General features: G+C 36.8%; 1 protein-coding gene across 5 annotated transcripts in view; it reads right to left on the bottom strand.

The window, feature by feature from the left end:
- Nucleotides 1–17,500, bottom strand: part of krr1 (KRR1 small subunit processome component homolog) — a 65,365-nt gene that overhangs the window by 25,700 nt on the left and 22,165 nt on the right. For 3 of the 5 annotated variants that reach the window (XM_079622127.1, XM_079622129.1, XM_079622130.1), the window contains 2 exons: nucleotides 15,470–15,506; nucleotides 7,353–7,808 (listed from right to left, as the gene is read on the bottom strand). The gene's annotated coding sequence lies outside the window, so the exon portion shown is untranslated. The remainder of the gene's footprint in view (nucleotides 1–7,352; nucleotides 7,809–15,469; nucleotides 15,507–17,500) is intronic. The other 2 variants (XM_079622128.1, XM_079622131.1) reach the window with 2 other exon arrangements.

Genomic DNA, 17,500 nt, shown 5'->3' with positions numbered 1-17,500 from the left:
TGTTGGTCGGAGCTAATGACTGTAAATCAGAAAGTTGTCCGGCTCGATGTGCACAATATACATACCAAGTTTTGTGACTGTAGGTAAAACTAACCCCCCCACTTTTGTCAAAAGTAACACACTTCCTGCTGCCAGTTGGTGGCGCTATAACTTTGACTCACATTAGTTACATCCATGTGATCGCTCTCTTACAACAAACTTACTGAAGTTTCATCAAGATCAATTAATGTATGAAGACGTTATAACACATCGTGTTTCTCTTTTCTCGCCATAATTTTGTTTCCTCGCCACGGCCAAACTGTTCGAGATATCAAAAATCCGTCAGCAATTTAGTATCCTCAATGTCTTGACGTCATGCTGACCGAGTTTGGTTGCGATTGGATGAATTTTCTAGAAAGAGTGTTTCAAATTCCAGGAGCATGCGTTTTCATACCACCCACAATAGCCGACTTCCTGTTGGGCTGGCGTAAAACTTAGAGCACGAAAGTTGTTCGGCCCGATGAGATCTAAATGTGTACCGAGTTTCATATTATTACATGCAAGCGTGTTTGATATACGGACAAGTGTTTGAATCCCATTCCAGGGGGCGCTGTCGAGCCCCCCTGCCACGCCCGGGTACCAGCTTCAGCCGCGGGTTCTGACCTGTGTGCAAAATTTCAAGAGTTTTCGAGCACACAGCAGAGAAAGGGTTAAACTAAACTAGCCCCCCTCCTCACACACACACACATACACAGATCCCCCCCTCCCCTCCCCACCCCACACAGACAGACACACACACACAGAATGCCAGAGAGACAGAGAGAGACACAATTCACATTCAAACCACAATATCTGACTTTCTGTTGGTCGGAGCTAATGACTGTAAATTAGAAAGTTGTTCGGCTTGATAAGATCAAAACACACGCTGAGTTTTGTAACTGTAGGTAAAACTATAACTAAGTTATAACACACTTTATGCATCCTTTTTTAATCATAAATTCGTTTCCTCGCCACGGCCAAACCGTTCGAGATATCAAAAATCCGTCCGCAATTTAGCATCCTCCATGTCTTGACTTCATGCACACCGAGTTTCGTGGTCATCGGATGAATTCTCTGGGAGAAGTGTTTCAAATGCCAGAACATGCGTTTCCATACAGCCCATAATAGCCGACTTCCTGTTGGACTGGCGTAAAACTTAGAGCACGAAAGTTGTTCGGCCCGATGAGATCTATATGTGTACCGAGTTTCATATTATTACATGCAAGCGTGTTTGATATATGGACATGTTTTTGAATCCCATTCCAGGGGGCGCTGCTGAGCCCCCCTGCCACGCCCGGGTACCAGCTTCAGTCCGGCTCTAATGGCCGCGGGTTCTGACATTTGTGCAAAGTTTCAAGAGTTTTTGAGCACGTTAAGGCCCCCAAAAGTGCCCAAAAGGTAGTAAAATAATAATAATAAATATAGCTGCAAGCAGCGATTACGGGCCCAAGCCGGTGGCACCGCCACCCCGGTGCCTTTAGTTGCACTAAAGGCACCAGGGTGGAGGTGCCACCGGCTTGGGCCCTCCATCGCTGCTTGCAGCTATATTTATTTATTTATATATATATATATATATATATATATATATATATATATAAAAAACCGCCACCCCGGTGCCTTTAGGGTTCTTGTGCACAACGGGCAATAACGTATCTCCGCTTTAGAGCTTGCATCAGTGTGGGTTCTGCAAAAGTGCGCATCGAGGGCGTGAGCACCGTTCTGAAAACTAAAATGAAAAATTAGACACCCTACAGTTTCATGGACTTAACGGACACATGAAATCAGCAGCCATTGTACACGAGACCAAAAATTCATATGAAGTGTGGTATATATATATATTAATTTTTTTAAGGGACAAGACAGATCATTTGACTTGCCTGACCTGATTAGAACAGTGAAAAAATAAAAAAATAAAAAATGGGTTGTGCAAAAAGGCGCATTTTTTGCTAGATTTTTTAAAAAGTTTAAATATATCAAAACAGAAAAAAAAATTTACATTTAAAAGCGTGCAATGAAAAACAGGAATAGGGGAGGGGAATGACCGACAGAGACAGAGAACTTTTGAAACTAAAAAAATAACATCCTAACTTTGACAGAAAGTAGTCTTTGATAATGTTTAAATATACATAAAAATGCAGCATTGAATTAATTTAAATTAGTGTACTTTAAAACACTTGTTTAAAAGAAAAAACACATTTATACATAGTATAAAACACTAGATGGCACAATATACCTATTTTTAATAGTCTTTCTGCCCCCCTCCCCACACAGACAAACACAGGAGGGGCTGTCTGTGTGTGTGGCTGCGATGTCAAGATTGCAGTGTGTGTGTGTGTGTGTGTGTGTGTGTGTGTGTGTGTGTGTGTGTGTGTGTGTGTGTGTGTGTGTGTGTGTGTGTGTGTGTGTGTGTGTGTGTGTGTGTGTGTGTGTGTGTACGAGGATCGATCGAAAAATGGAGACATAAAAACATACTCCGTCATTTTGTTCATACAGGACATCATTCAAACTGCAAAGTGTTTCCTTATATTTGTGTGCACTTGCAATAAAACACAACATTGTCCTTTTGTTAAACTATAAACTCTTGTCAAACTGTAACATACAAATGTCACCCAACCAAAATCACACATACACACACACACACACACACACACACACACACACACACACACACACACACACAACAATGTTGACTGTTTTTGTTCTGTTTCAGCAGCGAAAATAGTTAAACAAAGATCACAGCAGAACCATCGCGCATCTCACAGTGTTTTTTCATTAGTGAATGATTCCGCATTTTGAAAGAATCGCTTGACTCAAAGATTCAATAAACAATCCATAAAGATCTGTGTCATTCATGAATGATTCAGTCGTTCGAACGAATGAATCAATGACTCGCTCATTAAGACGGTCGTGTTTTTTCATTAGTGAATGATTCCGCATTTTGAAAGAATCGCTTGACTCAAAGATTCAATGATCAATCCATAAAGATCTGTGTCATTCATGAATGACTCAGTCGTTCGAACGACTCGTTTGAACGAATGAATCAATGACTCGCTCATTAAGACGGTCGCCTGGCGACACCTATAGGAGGTTTAGTGTTATGTTTAAAAGTAGCCTTTCATTCTTTGCAACGATCATTAATTAACTTATATTTAAAACAATCTTAAAACATTATTTAATGCATTGTTATTTTTCAGTGTAAAATATTTAATTTGATCAGCCACAGGGTAGGCTAACAGTCCTATAGTGTCTTATTATTCTAAATAATTTAATTTATTGATCAAATTTAGAAATTAAAAATGAACTATGAAGCATACATTTAATAAGAGTAGGGTGTGACTAGGTATAGATATTACAATATACAGATATTCAAATATAGTGGGCACTAGCCTATTAAAACAAGAACGTGTCCGCTTAATAAATCGTGAGCTGAATGAGTCGCAGCAAACATCAGTACAAGGAGTCCAATTTCATTAATCATGGGTGAAAAGCTGACTGAAAAGATTAAGAATAATAGGCTATTGAACACGCAATTCAAGCAATCCCACCCCCGAAATGGCGCTATGTTTAAAATTAAACTAAATGCTCACGGCTGCACGGGCAATAACGCGTTCACGGCGAGGAACGAGCAGAACAGAGTGAATGTGTTTTAGTTCATTCATACTGGACGTCCAGTACTTACTTTGGCTTTTAAGTTAGCGATTTAAAAGCCCCCGCTTTAATTGCACATCGATTAACCGGTAGTAAAATATTCTAACAGTCACCATTTATATAGATACAATATACAATGGGCCTACCCGATTTTGACCACAAGAGGGCAGTATTGCCCTATGTATGACTTATTTTTTGACTTAAAAAGTGCATTCTGGCTGTTTTTTAACTTATACATAATTCTTAAATTGAAATAAAAGAACAAAATGGGTTTAGTTCTGATATTTGTATACTTTTATATAGAAATAAATGGTGTATAATAAATTTTTTAGAAGATATGAGGCTTTTAGTGTTTCCTTTTTTGGACATTACTTTAATCCCTCGCCATAGCAAAACCGTTTGAGATATTTAATATCCGTTCACAATTTAGCATCTTTAATGTATTTTCATCATGTTGAAAAAGTTTGGTGTGAATAAAATAAACCACCGCTAAAAACTCGGAGTCTAAAATATACCAAAACTCACATTCAAACCAAGATATCTGACTTCCTGTTGGTCGGAGCTAATGACTGTAAATTAGAAAGTTGTCCGGATCGAAGAGAAGAATATACGTACCGAGTTTGGTTACTGTAGGTAAAACTAATACCCCATTTTTGACTAAAGGTGGCGCTACTGAGCCCCTCCACCACGCCCGTTTCTGAAACTTCGCACATGTCTATTACACAATAAATGTCAAATGCATGTTGAGTTTCATGCAATTTGAAGCATGTTAAGAGCCTCAAATGCATCCAAAAAGAATATAAAAGTTTAAAGCGTTGCCATGGCGACAGTATTAAAGATATCAATAATCCTTTCACAGGTCTACATCTGTCGTGTGTTTACATTATACAGATGAAGTTTGAAGCAAATCGGGTAAAAATAAGAGGGTGAATTCAAAGCATTTTGAAAGTGACACACTTCCTGCTGCCAGTTGGTGGCGCTATAACTTTGACTCACAATAGTCACATCCATGTGATCGGCCTCTTACAACAAACACACTGCTGAAGTTTCATCAAGATCAATTAATGTATGAGGATGTTATAACACACTTCCTGTTTCCAATATTTGCAATAAAAACGTTTCCTCGCCACGGCCAAACCGTTCGAGATATCAAAAATCCCCTCGCAATTTATCATCCTCCATGTCTTGACTTCATGCACACCGAGTTTCGTGGTCATCCGATGAATTCTCTAGGACAAGTGTTTCAAATGCCAGAACATGCGTTTCCATACAGCCCATAATAACCGACTTCCTGTTGGGCTGGCGTAAAACTTAGAGCACGAAAGTTGTTCGGCCCGATGAGATCTATACGTGTACCGAGTTTCATATTATTACATGCAAGCGTGTTTGAGATATGGACATGTTTTTGAATCCCATTCCAGGGGGCGCTGGCGAGCCCCCCTGCCACGCCCGGGTCCCAGCTTCAGTCGGGCCCTAATGGCCGCAGGTTCTGACATTTGTGCAAAGTTTCAAGAGTTTTTGAGCACGTTAAGGCCCCCAAAAGTGCCCAAAAGGTAGTAATATAATAATAATAAAGAAGAAGAATAAATAATAATCCCATGGAAAACAATAGGGCCTTCGCCTTTTCAAGGCTTGGGCCCTAATAATAAAGAAGAAGAATAATAAATAATAATCCTAAGAAAAACAATAGGGCCTTCGCCTTTTCAAGGCTTGGGCCCTAATTAATTATGAATCAGTTATAGCGTCATATACAAGCTGAGTCCGTGTCTGGCTCTCAATGGAACTGCACAAAACCATCAAGACTCATTAAGATTTTCTTCTTTATATTCTCATTCTGGTAATTTAATATGAGAAATATCCCATGTGTCACCAAGAGGGGAAAAAACATCTAGATATCATAACCAAACTTGATCTATTTCTGGACTGGACATTATCTGTGTTTGTCTCTCTGCGTCGTGCCCTTCCCTGCAGCGGTGTGTGTGTGTGTTCATGACAGATGGTTGTGTGTGTCTGTAGGCCTTGTTCACACTGCACCATCATCACTGGAGGAGGTTGCACTTCAAACACTGACACAAACGCCCTTCCTTCCACAAACTCTCCGTTTGATACTTGCTTCACGACTAAAAGACATCAGATCTGCCATCAGCCTCTTGAATCCGATCAGTTCAGACAGCGTCATGTAAATAACCCAAAGATTCGCAGTTTCATGTTATATGGTTCTTCATTAAACAAGAGCCGCTGAAGAAGCTTTGTAAAGAGTGAAGGCTGGATTTCCTCCATCTCTCTTTAAAAGATCTTGTTTGTCTGTATCAGTTTCAATGGATCTATACTGCATCTGTGCTCAAGACAAAGCCGGAGTCTCTCCACATTTCAAAGCGACTCGAGTGAGAGCAGAACTACATTAGGAAGTTCATTTGGTCTCTATATGGAGGACAACTCATTTGTTCTGTCCTAACTTCAGGTTCATATTACACACCCTTTACTGACTGCTGAGACTCTAGACCTGTGGGAACCAGCGATCGGGAACACACACATACATACTAGGAGTGTGACGAGCCATGATATTAAAACGTGACGATATGAATATGAGCATTTTTACTCCAGGACTGTCACGATTCCTCGATTAAATTTGAGTTGCAATTTAACTGGAGAATCCATGAACCGCATTGTTTTCTAAGGAAGCACGATATATTATTAAAACATTTTAAAAATCATAATATAGCATAGTGCTAACATTTATAAACCTACACAAACACAGGAGAATACATCTAAATATGCGAACTGTTGTTCATCGATATTTCAAAATAAAAGTTCCTCTGAGTTTGCATGTTTTGATGTCCACATGTTCATGTAAATTACAGTAGCTGTAGCATTTCTACTGTAAATAAGTGGCCAAATATTAAAGAATAATTAAACATTTTAATTAAATGTTGTTCGGCCAATATTAAACAAGGATGTGATCATGTTGTAAAGTGTAGGAACAACAATCAAGCACCTTTTGTGACTTTCAGTCGAATAAAAGACATAAAAGTTTCCATCCACTTGTCAATCGAATTATCTGAATTTCGGTAAAAAAAACTCATGCGAATAAAGCTGGAGAAAGTGTGTTTTCCATCCAACGGCTTTAAAGCGAATAAAAACTTGTGCGTAACGACGTCACATGCGATCAAATTGGTATATCGAATTGATTTGAGACATTTTAAGGTGTTTCCATTCATTTTCGCACTGAATCGCACAACATTCAAGCCAACATTTGCGAACAAAGTTTTGCAAGACAAAATGCAACTCATTAACGTGCAAATAACGTTTCCATCAGCGTTTATCGCATAAGCCGTATATCGATCAAGATCAAATCCGATGAGACCGAGTCGATATTCATGAAATTCAAGTTTCCATAAGGCATTTTTAATTCAATATCACTTAATTCGGATAAAAACGTGTGGATGGAAACATAGCTATAGACAAGACATTTCCAGTCATATTTTGTCATTGAAGATTTCTTAAAAATATCGCCTTGTTTTCGTGAACCCAGTATCGTCTCGTGAGCTAATAAGTGTATCGTCACACCCCTGATAAATACACATGTAGTGTCTACAATGTTTTTGCAGTGATGTTACCACAGTAAAATCATGGTAGCACACATCCTGGGATGAAGAGAGAAAGAAAACCAGATGTACAAAACTCACCGGCATGATGCTAGGGAGTCGTTGTTAGAGGTTGCCAGGGTGTTGCTATGTGGTTGCTAGGTGTTTTCTGACTGTCAGAAGAGAAATATTATAGATGTATCAGATATTTATTATTCTGTGGTATTCTGATCTCTAAATATGGCTCATGTTCAGCCAAAAAGTACAAATGAAAAAAGAGCCTCTATGAAAAGTAACAAAGAAATGCGAATCATTCTTAGAAACAATGAAAGAGGCTGACAAAAGAAACAGCAGGACAGGGAAACAAAGAAAGCAAACAAGACACAGATTGAGACACACGCGACTAGTAACAATGTTGGCACAGCGGGCAGCGCCAGCTCGAGCTGCCAGTCTTCGGCATGGCAGGAAATTAGGTAGCAGCTTCGCATCGTTCGCTGTGGGTTTCCGTGGCAACACTCGGCACATGCACGGATGCGAGGGATGAGCGGAGAGAAAACTCTGGAAGAGAGGATAGATAAGCAGAAGAAAACAGTGCGATGAATGATTTAAGACTGCTCAGAGTCCTCGGGAACGCCGCTCCACTTTCACTGACGCTTCTACGTTTATTTTTAAGATCAATCACTGATCTTCTTTTTTGTTTTTGATCTTGTCTACACAACCACAAGTAAGGAATAATTGACGACAGGCCGTTGAATTATTATAAAAATAATGCACCACACCTCGAAATATTGTTCAGATGATGTATTTCAAGACGTTTGTAAAGTTTTTGTCATTAAAACGCTCTTGTATGTAGGACTAATTCCTTGCGCATCTAAACTGCATGCTCCGTTGCTAATTCCAAAACGTCATTTTAGAGTTAGTAACGGAGGTTTGAGCCGCTGATAGCAGAGTAATGCTGGACACACACTTAACGACTATAGAAACATTCTCTGACTGTGAATGCAGCAGATTTTAAACACCGCTGTGAACCGACTGAACGCGCTGAAAACGCGTGCATGATTAGTCATGACTCATAAGTATCAAATAACATTCATAACCGGCCTTAGAGAGAAGCATGTGCGTCAATATTATTATTTATTTATTAATTAAATTCGATTAATTAATTAATTCGTTCATTCTTTTTTTTCTATTAGTGACAGTAGACTAGAAGACTAATAAATGAAACACAAAGCCCTTTTAACAAGTATAGGCCTATCAATTTTATTTATTTGTTATATTATCTTCAATAATTACAAAAACCCGTGCAACAGGACTATCAATTTATTTAAATATTCAGTTTAATTTTTTATTGATTATATAGGACATTGAAAATTGCAGATCAAGCACATGGGCTGCAGTTTCTCTTGTTATGAATTGTATCCTATTGTCCGTTATTACAGTTGACTACGCGAAGTGATATGGAACTGTAATGAGGTCAAGACCTGCCTGGAACTACTTTAGCCGTGCAGTTCCCTGAATATAATTGCACACCTCAGAACGTTCGTCAACCAATCAGATTCAAGCATTCAACGGCCCTGTAGTATAAACTGCTTTAATTCATAAACACACTATTTATCGGGCAATAACTTGTTCAGATCATATTTCAACCCCAAAACAAATGGAATATATATAATAAACTATATTTTACATAAAGAAAATTGTGAAAATAATGAGTATTATTGCATTGCAACTTTAATTTCAAGACAATTATGCACATTTTAGCCCCACAACATATTAGAGTAATGCAAAAAAAAGAAAAAAGTTTATAATTAAAATGTAATATAAAACATTTACATGTATGTATATTGTTTTTTACATCCTGGAAATATTTGAAGAAAAAAAGGCCTTTAATTTATGCTGATCTAAATTTAAAAAATACTATAATGCTATGAGTTTGATGTGATACATGAAAATACATGCAAAACATCCTAAGTGTCCTTAAATATCCATGCAATTTCCATAACAATTTTTTTTTACAGGAATAATAAAGAATATCGTTTTAAAAATACACAAAAATAATAATATTGAGGATGAAATCTAACCTGAACATGTTTTGTGAGCTTCTCATTAGATTGCACACTGTCACACATTCAGTTTAAACCAGTAATAATAAGCAGCAAAGGCCAGACTGTGAATAACAAACAGCTTCTATAAATCACCTTTGTCACATACGAACTCTGAGCCGCGGATAAATCACGCTTTCCCTGAGCGCGGTTTAAGAGGACACGTGTTCAGACATCACCAGTATGAATGAAGTGAGATTCACAGACTAAAAGATCAATTTATTTAGAGGGTTTGTAAAACGGCATCAATCGTGCCACCAGTGTGTGACACCAGGCGTTACGGGTTTGGATGCAATTCATGCACGACTGCGGTGCATCAAATCTGCTGAGGCCTTTGCATTTCGGAGACTCCCCAATGAGAAAAAAGACAGTGTATGCAATGTATTATGGGTATTCTCTAGCCATTGAGCGTGCATTGGTTGTACACTCCTTGTTGTGATGCATTGTGGGATAGAATGAGTGCACTCGATAACGTCCACTATGTTCACAAACGGCTGTGTCCTATTCAAGGGTACTCTGAAAAAAAAAAAAAATGCGTGTGAAATTTACTTTAAAAATATTCGTGCAAAAACGTTCAAATTAAGTAAATTTTTACGTTTTTGCACGAATATTTCACACGCATTTTTTTTTCACATATGGAATTAAGTAAACTCTACTTAACTACATTAAGTGAAAGTAACAAAGAAAATAAGTAATTTTAACTTGGTTAAAAGGTTGAGTATTATCTATTAAAGTTAAGTTTCCTTTGCAAAACATTTCATTCAAACAATATAACATTGAATAAAACCACACTATTAAAGTAAATGCTTTACTTAGAAACATGTAAGTAATTAATACTATAGATATTATTGTGTGAGACACCATATCTACATGTCAGAAGGCATGTGTGTGAACGCAGAGACCTCAATACTTGGTAGACAGCACACAATGACGGTAACATTTGATGGATCGTTTTTGTGTCATTTTGAGTAGAAAATGAACTCCAAATGTCACAAAATGGCAAGTTACTAAAGCTAAATACAGCTGGAAAACAATGGAAAAATCAACCTCATTAATTAATCAAGGCACAGTGCATGATGGGAACACCAGTATCAGAAAAGTTGAGTAATTTTACTTAATTTTATAACGTTGATATTTCTGCTTTCGTTTCGTTTTGAGTACTAATATAGATAATTTTTTTATTCTTCTCTGAACTAACTTTTTCATGTAAATTACATTGTTTTTTTCTGTAGTATTTACTTTACCACAAAATAATTTTTATCAGTGAATATAGGGGGCAATTTCAGACACAGCCCAAGACTGTCTTTATAAGTGAGTCGTTGCATTATTTATTAAACCGATTCATTCATTACGAAACATCACTGTCGTTCAGAGACGTGGCGCTACTGTGGATTTGTTTGGAAATATTTTTGTTGGCAAAACAGCAAAAACAGACAATATTATTTTTTTGAACTGTTATATAAAATCAATATCACATTTGCAAATGTGCTGATATTCGGGAAGACAGCACATTTGCTTAAAGGGGTGGTATAACGCGCTTTTCACAAGATGTAAAATAAATCTCTGATGTCCCCAGAGTGTGTGTGTGAAGTTTTAGCTCAAAACACCCCGCAGATATTTTTACATATCATGTTAAAATTGTCACTTTTTGAGGGTGAGCAAAAACACACCATTTTGTGTCTGTCCCTTTAAATGCAAATGAGCTGCTGCTCCCGGCACAGGGGGCGGAGCTTCAACAGCTTGTGTCCTTTTACCTCACACACACACACACACACACACACACACACACACACACACACACACACACAATGAACATTTAAAAAACGTTTAGCCTTTTATGTTCAAACGGAGTCAGACAATGATGGAGAGACTCAAGATAGAAGTGACAACATTTCTGAACGGTTAGTTGATGAATTTATGCAGCTTATGTGTAGTTATCTTCTAGTCACTGATTAGCATATTCTGTCATGATAATCTATAAATCATGTTCAGGGGGCGGGGTTTATGTAAATTCTAAGGTTGGTGATGTCACTAACCCAGGAGTAATGTTGTGTAGTCCCTGAAGACCTTTTCTGCCCCATATCTTCAATTTTGGGGGGATTGTTATTAATTTTGGTGGCATTTCCAACCCTGGTGTGTTTTTGGAGGCCAAGCGTAGGCCACTTCTGTTGTGAGGCCCGTTTCAAGTGAAACATAGCTTTTGTGCATATCTGCACATGAAGTTGACACCAATGTTGATAGTTTTGAGTCTCACTTTCCACCTGCCTGACAAAACTAATAAATAAATGTAAAAAAAAATTAATGAATTACAATATTGCTCTTTCTACTTTAAAAAATATTGCCTTGCTGTCCCACTTACATCTTAAACTTGCAGTCAGAGTCAGTTTAATGAGTTCTCACACCAAAGTCACTGGTCTCCGATCTCCCAGAATGCATTGCATGTTTAATTCATGGTGTTTTCCAGCACAGCAGTGGGCAAAATGTATTTACTCACTCTCTCTGCAGAGAGATTATAAACAGACTTTGAATATCAAATGGTTGTCTTCTCAAAAAGAGTCCATTACATAAAAGGCACAAGCTCATATTAAAGATGTATGAGCAAATTTGAATATGTGCATAACGAAAGTGATGCCAAGTTGTGAATACTAATTGTAGTTTAGTTTGTGAGGTTTGCAGAAATGAGGAAAAAAACAGCATTGTAGAAATGTGTATTTGTCTGCCAGATGAAAACGTGTCCGATTAGATAGTCAGAAATAAAAAATCTCCAATAAAGAGTTCACAAACTTTGATTTGAAGCAAATAAAAATAACTGATTATACAGTAAGTAGAGTAAAACTGTTTATTATACATTTATTTTATTTCATATGTTTATGAAAACTTTGATTTGACTTCGCAAACTTTGATTTGACTTCGCAAACTTTGATTTGACTTCGCAAACTTTGATTTGAATAAATAAGAACAAAAATGTAATAAAAAAAACAGAAATTGACATAAAAAGTACATTTTAAAAATATAGAGAGAGAGATGAAACTCGAAAAATTAGAATATGGTGCAAAATTTCATTTATTTCAGTAATTAAACTTAAAAGGTGAAACTAATATATTATATAGACTCATTACATGCAAAGTGAGATATTTCAAGCCTTTATTTATTATAATGTTGATGATTATGGCTTACAGCTTATGAAAACCTTTCACAATATTCTCATTTTGAATTTGGGGTTTTCATAAGCTGTAAGCCACAATCATCAACATTATAATAAATAAAGGCTTGAAATATCTCACTTTGCATGTAATGAGTCTATATAATATATTAGTTTCACCTTTTAAGTTGAATTACTGAAATAAATGAACTTTTGCACAATATTCTAATATATATATAAAATGTCCATATCACAAATGTTGCAGGACGGAAGTGTTTGGGGTGTGTTCAAATCATCATCCCTAAATATGAGCAATAATAAGAGCTTAAAGCGTTTCCTTTGTGAGGTCAACGCAAACAAAAGCAGAGTCTGACTCCCGTGATAAACAGACATACAAACAAACGTGTTTATGCAGAGCCGGCGTGATCCTGCGGTGGATCAGCGGGGAGCTTTGAGGTCTGTGTACACATGCATGCGCACTAAACTGCCATTTTAACACACTTTATCATGGGCCACGTCTTCTCAAGCATTTCATAAAACAAAGGGCTATGGCTAAACCCCCGAGTGTGCAGATTTCCATGGCAACCGCATGAATTGCGACTGCGTCTGAATCCCGTATTCTGGCGCCTCCGAAAACAAAGATCCGGAAAACTCCCACACTATCTCTCCGGAACACACCTGACCGCCGCGGATTACCGCTAATGAACACCAAAGCACGCCAGCAAAGCCCTTTAATTCTTCAGAGCGTTATTGAAAATTAAATGTAATCACATAAGGTTTTTAAGTTAATTGAATAGCTCTGGAAAACTTATGGATTATGTTTTTTCTCAGATGGCTGCAGGTATGGGCTGTAATATCTCAGGGTTCAGTGTTTAAATCCAGGCACATCTGTGCGGAGGTGAAGTAACGGCCCTGTGGGAAGAGAGACGTTGAATACTAATCAAGGATTTTGTAGGAAGCTCCAGAGACCACAGATTTACTCGAACGCCCTCTAGTTTCCTGATCTCCACAGACAATACTTACATTGATTAGCTGCATTCACAGAAGAGCGAGCTTTATGATAAATGTCACAGTTTTAAGAAGTGCCACCTGTTTATTCCACATCACTTATCGCACAAAAGTACCCTAGCAACCACACAGAACACCCTAGTAACCACACTAGTATCACGGCCTTTTTGTAATGCAAAAGTTTTCCATTGCAGGACTTCCTTGGCTTTTTTTAAATCTATTTGACTGATTATATTTTCTGTTTACAGAAGCAGTGCATCAGGATCAATGGAGGATCCCGACTGACTGATTGGATTAGTGTCTCTAAAACATGTCCGATTCTGCAGGGACGGACGCTCTGATTGGCTAAAAGGATTATTTGCTGTAATGCTCAGCAGAAGATAGTGACGTTCAGCAGCATCGCTTCTGGAAGTATTCCCATAAAACACGAATAATAACAATACATTTTAAATTAATTGCCACATATTATTTATTTAAATATTTTAACAAATTTTTCATAAAATATTCTTTAAAAAAATATTTCACTTATATTTTTGGCAATATATTTAAAATATATTGATTTTAAGCATTAAACAACACATTTTAAATAAATTTCCACGCATACTCTACACATTTTTTACACAAATTCACACTAGAAATGATAATGGGATTTATATTTTTGTTATTTATATAAATATCATTAGTAAAATACTTAATGTTTAAATCATTTAAATGCATTTCAATATTAAGTTATTTAGTAAATACAATGTATGTAATACATCATACATATATGTAATGATATACAATTTGATAAATATATTTTTAAAACTAGAATTATTAAAATATTAACTTTTTATAAAAATATATTTATTGATTATAAGCATGTAATATTTATTTACATTATATCCATATCTGTGAAGTTCATCAGTAAAAAAAAATATTAAAACAATTCTCTATAGAATAAATTAATGTGATTTTTACTTTATTTTTTTAACTTATTTATTTATTTAAATATTATCATCATTTCATATACCTGTGAATTTCTTATAATTTTATTAAAAGTTTCTAAAAATATATATATTTTTACAATTTATATTGATAATAGGCATAAAACAATACATTTGTAATTTATTACCACATGTACATTACATATCTGTGAAGTTTAGGAAAACATCTTTTTCTAAAGGAATTAATCAGATTTTACAACACAACAATTGTACAGTGAACATGTTCTTGGCTGTCTCTATACACAAGCTGTGATCTGACTTGATTTGCTTTTTGGATATTAAAAAGCCGTCCAGTTCAGATGCAAAAGCTGATCAAGGGTCTTAGTGCATAATTCATGATGAGACGCTCCAGAAACATTTCCTCCAAATATAACTTTTATCAACTCGCTTTCCTCCACGGGGCCGGATGAAAGATCACATGATCCCTGTTATGAATTAATAACATTAAACGCTTTTATCATTCACGACCCGAAGGAGGGGAAAGCTCCGAGCCACAATTAAAGAGGGGCGGCTAACGCTTGGCACGATCAAATTATGTTCAGAAGCGGAAGTCTCAATAACAAAGACAGATTCTTTATGTTCATAAGTCAAGAAACTCTCAAGCAGAGCTTCTTTTTTGCAGTTGCAAGATGTTAAGAGGAAATGCCAAGTTAAACTATAAAGGCCCTCAGGGGGAGAAGAGGTTTAATTAGTAGTGGACTACAACAACTACAAAGAATCCGGCCTGATTCAATCTAACCACTTGCCAACCATTAGAGATGCTGTAAAATAGTACTAGATCCTACTGTGTGTCTGGATGTGGGTGTCTATCTATATGACCTATATATGCAATTAATTATAAAGCATATAATTAAGGCACAGGCATAAAACACTGGGTCCCAGTGGGCTGCTACTTTTCTGTGACTAATTAACAGAGTTGACCACAGGAGCTTTGGTATCACGTTTTAAGAATGAAAGAATTAAAAATGATAATTTACTCACCCTCATGTTGTTCCAAACACGTACAACTTGCTTTCCCCTGTAAAACACAAACAGAAATGTTTTTTTGTGAATGTTTTATTTCATTTTAAGCGAGCTACTGCATTATTTATAATCTGTGCAGTTTGACAGGTAGTGTTAAAACCAGGAAACAAACATTTTCTGACAACATTTTGCTAACGTTCCCATTACAGTTTTTCTCAATTGTTTACACACAAATACTGGTACTTGAGACACAATGACGACAACCAGTAACTCATTCACCAACCCCCTAAACTACAAGCACAATTCCTGCTTTACACTCAAGCTGCAGCTCTAAAACACACTTTTTTCAAAACACTACACACAATTCTCTGCATTTGGCACGATTTTCATGCAGAAAATCTCTTGTTTTCACAAGGAACACACTGCCATTCAAATATGCACACTGACTCATCACACAGGCAAACACACGTCACACAGTTTTACAATTAGCAATCAGAGCTTTAGCATAAAAGGGCAACAGGTGAGCTCTTCTGTTTTGGAGCAATGGATTTTTTTTTTACTGTAACTGTACAGTAAATTCTTCTGTTGTTTTGCATGTAGAACCACTGTATGTACAACTTTGTGTTGGGATGTACACTGTGTACAATGTTTTTGTGGGAAAAATAAAATATATTTGTTACTGTGTATTTGTGTGTTCTGAGTATAAAAACAATATTTTACGACACACTTATGTATGTACTGTGTGTAGTAAGTGTAACACTGAACAAAAAAAAGGCCTAAGTCATTATGATGAATGGAGAAGAAGTGTTTTACATTGAGCACATCAGTGTTCAACTGGTTCTTATAAATGTCTATTCATATGATGGTTTGTGTGTGTCATTTGAAAACAAAATACCATTTTGAGAAGAAATAACATTGTTTTGAATGTAAAGTTTAATTTTGCAGGAGAATTGAGGGGTTTTGCCCATTGTGTGTGTTTTTTGATTTGTAAGTAGAGTTCTGAGAACATGAGGCATGCTTTCAGAAAATGTGTGTAAACAATCGAGAAAAACTGTAAGATATAAAAAACATTTCTGAATGTTCTTCGAACATTCAAATAGTCTGTTTTTAAATGTTTTTTCTTGGTTATACTATAGAGACAGAGCGTAACGCGTCATAATCTGAAGACCACGCACAATCCAACCGTCTCCATTGACTGTGCATTGCGAGAGGCTGTCTCCTTGTCATTTCTTGCTTCTAACAAAAGACAGAAAAATGCCTAAAAGCTGCTGTGTGACGAGGTGTACAGCAAACAAGCTAAGAAACCCAGAAATACGTTTTTATAAGCTGTCGACCCCAGAAAACGGACTTAAGAGTGGATCATAAGCTTTAAGTAAATCCACTTCAAAAGCTATTACTCCTGGACAGCAATGCCATAGAAATATACAGAGCGACCGCAAAACCTGAAGTTCAAAGACAATATTCTAAAGATGACACATAAGGCGCATAAGGTCTATACAAAAATGTTAAAAGAACATTCCATTTGATCATTCTACAAACAGTGTGAGAACACTGAACATTCTAAAACTAGTTACTTTTAAAAAACTTTGGAATGTCCAACTAAAATTGAGAATGTTCATGAACGATCTACAATTAATGTTATTATTAGAGACTAACTTTGAACAAACGTTACTGGAAAGTTCTGGGAAGGTTCCCTGTTAGCTGTGATGTTACGTTCAGGTTTCCAGAGACGGTTTCCTTACACATGTTGGCAGCGCGTCTATATATCATTTGCTTATTTTAGCCGCTTAGCTCATGCGGAGTAAGAGGAAACCAGGGCAACATTACAGCCACCACCCAACTTAGACACATCCTCAGACACACCTAAAGACAGTAACACTATCTGAGACCACACACACACACACACACACACAGCCTTTCCAGAGGCCTAGTATGGCTAATACATCTGATACACTTACAAGGAAAAAGTGTCTTTTGTCACATTAACTGGTCACTGCCAGGCATAAACCAGCCAAGATCTGTGTATCTGTGTGTGTGTGTGTGTGTGTG

This window comes from Phoxinus phoxinus, assembly GCF_949152265.1.
Source record: "Phoxinus phoxinus genome assembly, chromosome: 9".
NCBI classification, from domain to species: Eukaryota; Metazoa; Chordata; class Actinopteri; order Cypriniformes; family Leuciscidae; genus Phoxinus; species Phoxinus phoxinus.
Note: the sequence above shows the minus strand (reverse complement) of the source record. Positions and strands in the feature narration are given on the sequence as shown.